Below are 6,566 nucleotides of genomic sequence, written 5' to 3'. Positions count from 1 at the left end.
TAAAAGGCACCAATAAAAGCTCCTCCATCCCCTATGCACGCTAAACCAAGAATCATTTTTTTATAAGATTATCGTTCAAAATGGGCAAAAGTCCGGGGCAATACTGTCAAAATGCCCTTTAACAACTCTTGTGACATGCAGCTGTAGTCTATTTTCTCTGTATTTTTTTTACAGCGAAACACATAATGGCATCATCATAGATGTATAGCTCAGAATTCATTTTATACTATATAAATATGTTATGTGGTCTTATTTATACAAAATAACCTGGATATTTATGAAAAAACACCTTCTCCCTGTAAAGAGAGATGGCATTTGTTCGCCATAAACATTGATATATTCAGTAAATTGTAAGCAACAAACATGAAAATTCAGTCCCCCAGTCATCAAGTTTTTAAAGAGTTCAACTTTGCTTAAGTAATAATGCATCAATGTTGATTCTAACAAAAAAAGGGTAGTCATTTATGCCTAAACTGTTCTGCTTTCCAGAAGCAAGGACGTCAAACACAAACTTTAAACCATTTATAGTCTTAATTATTAAACAAGAGGGCCATGATGGCCCTGTATCGCTTCACTGCTGAAAAAAGACTGAAACAAATATTCTCGGCATGTGCAAATACTTAAATATAGGCATTATTTAAGCACATGTACACTTTTGTGACCCCCTGGGCTGGGTCACATTTAACCCCAGGGGCATAATTTGAGCAAACTTTGTAGAGGACTACTATATCTCACTACATACAAAATGTGGTAGCCCTAGGTCCTAGAGCTAAGGACGAGAATATTTTTAAAGTTTTCACAAAATAAGCAAGATATAAGCGTATATAATGTTCAATTTTGTGACCCAGTCAAATTTGACCCAAAGGGCATTATTTGAACAAACTTGGTAGAGGACTAAAAGATGCTACTGCATACCAAATTTGGTAGCCATAGTCCGAATGGTTTTCGACAAGAAGATTTTTAAAGATATCACAAAGTAGGTGCTTTATAAGCGTTAATTCAATTTTGTGACCCCTCGGGGCAGGGTCCAAGTTGACCCCAGAGGCATTATTTGAACAAATTTGGTAGAGGTTTATTTTAGATGTCACTACATACCAAATTTGGTAGCCCTAAGCCCAATGGTTATGGACAAGATTATTTTTTAAGTTTTCACAAAATAGGCCTTATATAAGCATATGTTCAATTTTGTGACCCCCGGGGCAGAGTCAAATTTGACCCCAGGGGCATAATTTGAACAAATTTGGTAGAGGACTATTAGATGTCCCTACATACAAAATTTGATAGCCCTAGGCTCAATTGTTATGGACAATAAGATTTTGAAAGTTTTCACAAAATAGGCCTTATATAAGCAAATTTTCAATTTTGTGACCCCTGGGGCAGGGTCAAATTTGATCACAGGGGCATAATTTGAACAAATTTGAAAGAGGTTCACCCCAGGAACATTCCTGAAAAATTTCATCAGAATTGGACCAGTAGTTTAGGAGAAGATGTTTAAAGGAAAAGTTAACGCGCGGACGGTCGCACACGCGACGAACACAGGACCATGACATAAGCCCCGCTTGTCTTTGACCAGTGGAGCCTAAAAGATATTCGGCGTTTATCCTGATTTTGTAATATAGTACGAAAAATAACAATTTTATTTGATTCTGTAGTAGAAACAAAGAAGACCCCTTTTCTTTTCAAAGTAAAAGTTTTATAATAATTTTTATTTTATTTTTTTTTTAAATTTTTTTTTATTCAATATAGAACATACAATGTATACATGTATATGATCATACAACAAAGTGATTGTACAAAGCAATAAAGTTCAGACATGTTATACAAGATATGCTAATATATATACTTTTTTGGTTTCCTTAAGATTTAGAAAAAAACAAAAACAAAAAACTGGGTTAATATGTTTTTTCTTTGGTTGTTTGTGATAGGTGTTGTTTTTTTTTAAAGAGAAAAGAAAAGAACAACAGAAGAACAGTTATGAAAAATGATGAGTTGTATAAAGTGGGAAGAAAGCATAATGGACTTGTGTGTTTTGTTGTATGTTCACAATGATCTTATAAGATTGAAAAAAAATATACACAAATATTTTAGAAAGATAAACTAACATTAGAGTAAAATGTATATAAGTGGACAAACATTATGAGAATTTTATCAGATTCCATTTTTGTTCAAAGATTTGTAATGTGTCATTACTGAGGGCTATTTCTTTCTCAATCTGGATTTTTAGTTTAAGACTATGGACAAAAACAATTAAAATTTGGTACTTGTTTTTTGTACTTCATGTTAAAGATAAAAGATGTTTAAAGGAAAAGTTAACACGCAGACGGACGCACGCACACACAGCGAACACAGAACCATGACATAAGCCCTGCTGGTCTTTGGCCAGTGGAGCTAAAAAGATATTCGGCGTATATCCTGATTTGTAATATAGTACAAAAAATAACGTTTTTATTTGATTCTGTAGTAGAAACAAAGAAGAACCCTTTTCTTTTCAAAGTAAAAGTTTTGTAATTATGATAAATTGCCAGGACATAATTATGGGCCTTTGTTTTTGACATCTGATATCTTGTGAACCAAAGAATGGTGCTCTAATACGAATGATACATAACATGAAGTAAAACAAAACAAAATTACTGCGTAAGTGTGTGTGAGATAGAGAAAATTATCAAAAAACAATGAAAATTTTATTTGCATATTAAATACAACACACTTTGACAACAAAAAGTATTGTTTGTATAATCAATATGAACATAATCTAAGTTGCTGCTAATATGGGATCCCCACCAGGATTTGAACCTGGATTTCCTCTCCATATAGAAAGGTGTGTTTGCTTACACTATAAGGATGTTCCAATTAACAGCAATAATATTGGTTACAATTATTTCTGTCAACTATATTAATTGTTTAATTAAGTCTTGACACAAAATGTGTAAATAAACGTTTTAAGGTTTTTAAAAACAATTTATTCTCCATCAATTTTTTAAGGCAACTGTCACATTGATAATGACATGTATCATAAGGGCACGCCTTTAAAGCTACTCTGGATCAGGAACTCATGTTTTTCCACAAGCACTTTACCTGAAATTAGAAAAAGATTATTTAAAACCACTTTTTTTGTTATAGAAACAATTAAATGCCTTTTTTATTTCAATAGATTATTGATCCCCATAAAAATCTGGACACATAACCCAACAACTTGTTGAAAATGTGTTTGCTTATTTACATCTGTGAGTGCATGTGTTGGTACATGTGACAGTGAGGCAGTAAGAAACTGCAACAACTAAATCGAAACAAATATTCAAATAACTACAATGGTATGTTTCTTATGCTAGCAATTAAGTAGCAAATAATGAGAATAACAAAATATGACATTTTGGGCTGCACTAACTATTAAGATCCATATAATGTTCAATGAACTTTATTTACAAACAGGGCTGAGTTGCAACATTTTACAAGATAAAACGTTTGATTACTTGTACGGTAAGAAATAACACTTTTTAATTGATGTAACATGCATCAAAATAATCCCAAATAGTTTGAACAAAAAACACAGAAATATTAATTGACTAGATAGTATATTGACATGAACAGACAGTAAAATAGAGTTTTGGAATGGTCATGTTCATCAGATCATGTACAAAATTGGGACAATCATAGCTCTACACAGTTTCCAACTAGTATTTTAAATGTAAAAGAAACAGATAAAGAAAAAAAGATGTACACCGAACATATGCTTGGAAAGTTCTGGGATTCATTCATCAAAATTTCTTCAAGAAAGTATAATGTACTGAAAAGTTTAGCTTAATAAAAAAAACACTTCACAATATATATATAATATTACAGATATTCACATATAAACATTGTTACTGAACTCAACAGAAAACACTTTAAAAGTTTCAATGACTTAACATATCGTTGTTGAAAAAAATGGGCCCTTGCTGCACTGGTATCAACACAATTATATAACGCGATAATTTGCTCATAAAATGTCCATAATCAAGAATAAGGTAAACATTGTGGGCAGTCAATCGTTTGGCATATGGGTGTTTGAACTAAATTGCATCCGATAAACAAAATGGCAGCAAAAGCTATTGATGTAATGTACATTTAAAAACCCGCAGAACTAGATATAATAAGCGCTTGGTGAAATTTACAATTAATTATGCTCACCATCTTGAAATAAAAAGTTCTTCAGCAAGCGTTGATTCTTTCTTGGGTCTGATGCGCAATACACAACTTATTGATTATTATGCCACTTGAAGTGATTAATAGTAATAACACATTAAATTAATATATCAGTGAACTAAATCTTGCAATAGACTAACACTAGTGTAAATTATTACATTTTTTGACTTGATACATTGACATGTTTAACTATGCTGTTTACAAATTTAGATACCAGTAAGAGTGGGTCTTACTAAACACTGCAAAGACACACACAGTCTAGCAAAGGCTACAAAGACAAGTAAAGTCAGATCAAAACACAAATAAGTTAACCAGTGTATCCTTTATTTAATAAATTTAAGACTATTAGGGGAATATATTTCCAGGCAAGGTATAACGAAGGCAATCCAAGAGTTACAGTGGGTTTATTGGACCTTGCAGCATGTGTTTGACTTTGTGTACCTTTGCTACACTTTGTGTGTGTGTGTTTTTGTAGTGTTTAGTGTGAGCGTTACGGCATGTAAACAATAGCTTCTTTTAATTTTAGAGACATGTGATTAATGCTATAATGCTTCTTAAACTAAGGAAAAACGTTTCAGTGTAATGTTTAGATAATGTTTTTAATCATGTTTTTAATTTATTGTAATTAACATGTACATGTTCTTTAAAATATATTCATATTTCTGTTTAAATGATATGCATCCATTGTTTACAGTGATTTTTGTATTATTAGCTAATGTACAATTCGGATGTAATCATTTGGGACCTACTGGCGGGAATTTTTATATAAATTTGACTGGTCATGATTAAAGGTAAACTAAGGTCAAAAGTGACGTTAAACAGCTATGCTGAAAAAAGAAAGGAAGTCTTCCTTAACTGGGCTCAATCCACTGACCCTTGGAGTAAAAGTCAAGCGCTTAAACCAATGGGCCATCAGTGCTTCCATAGTCAGTGGTTTATTTTATACATGTATAAGCATTCCTTGAAATATCACACAATCAAACTTAACAATAAAAAAAGAACTCTCCCAAATTATTTGTGTCATTAAATGCAATATTGATAAATGTAAACATTCGATCTAAAAAGCTCCAATAAAACACAAGAATAAAATTTAATAAAATAAAAAAGTAACCCTCATTTTGGCTAGAACCATTGACTCCTGGAGTAAAAGTCTACCGCTTAAACCACTTGGCCTTCCATGCGTATTCAATGAGTGATGTATTTTAAACTGGATGTAAGCAATCCTTGTAGTGTCACAAATTATAACGAAAACAGTCAATTTAAAGGTGCCAGTTGAAAATCAAGGATAGCTGAAATTATTCGCGTTCAGAATAAATCTGAGCCAAGAGTCTGCCAAAATAGAAATTATCAAAAGACTATTGCTGCAATTTATATTGACTACATGAAGTCATCATTGATAATTGATAATACTATAGGAGTAGTCAATGTTAATATCCCGGTGTGACCCAAATTCGACGATGTAACAGTTACATAAAGCAATATATAGCAAATAATGAAAGAAATAATGAAATGTTTAATAGCACAAAATAATATTTTAAACTCGGCTGTATTACTTTGAAATGATTCCAAGACAATAATCATCCATTTAATCAATACAAATAGAACATCGTCGAATTTAGGTGTCGTCGAATTTGGGTTGGTACTGGAAACTTTCCATTTAAACAAGTGTAATTATGTTGTGGGAATTCACAGATTTACACTTAATATTATTAAAGGAATGTAATCTTGAAACAGACGAGCTACAAACAACACATTTAAATGTTTCTTCTTTACGCCAGGTTTGAAACCGTCGGGCCGCCATCTTGTTTTCAAAAGTAGTTCCAAATCCAATATGACGGCCGCCTACGTACATCAGAGAGACGGTGTGGTGTAGCCCACTGTCCGATGCGTTCAGATTGCTGTCGGTTCAAAATTAATCGACTTCATGAAAACAACAAAAGGTTACACACAGCTAACTATCCATCTATCTATACTGTCTAACGGGAGCGCAGTCAGTGCAGATAGTGTTAACAGTGAAAAATTGTGAAAGATAAAAGTATGTAAGTTTTATTATAAGGTGAAGTGATTTAAGGTACAAAAATTGATAAAAACATGTCTCCCGGAGTTCAAAGGGCAGAAGGGGAAAGCAGGGACTGCTTAAACCCTTCAAGATCAGGATCTAAAACAGGTCTCTTTAAAAAAGAATGTATGTCTGGTTTGCTTATCCAGAAAGTTAACGCAGATTTTCAATTACTATAAAGATGAAGTAACCAAGCACTATCTAGTCATAAGATAACTATAAATTGTCTAGCATGAATGCAGTTTGAATTCAACTGCTGTATTGTTCACTGCTCTTTTATTCATACATTCTATACATGACCATCAATCACTTGATGTCTTTGTAA

Source organism: Dreissena polymorpha, chromosome 4 (assembly GCF_020536995.1).
Source record: "Dreissena polymorpha isolate Duluth1 chromosome 4, UMN_Dpol_1.0, whole genome shotgun sequence".
NCBI classification, from domain to species: Eukaryota; Metazoa; Mollusca; class Bivalvia; order Myida; family Dreissenidae; genus Dreissena; species Dreissena polymorpha.
The sequence above is the reverse complement of the archived record's forward strand: the minus strand, read 5'-3'. Positions refer to the sequence as shown.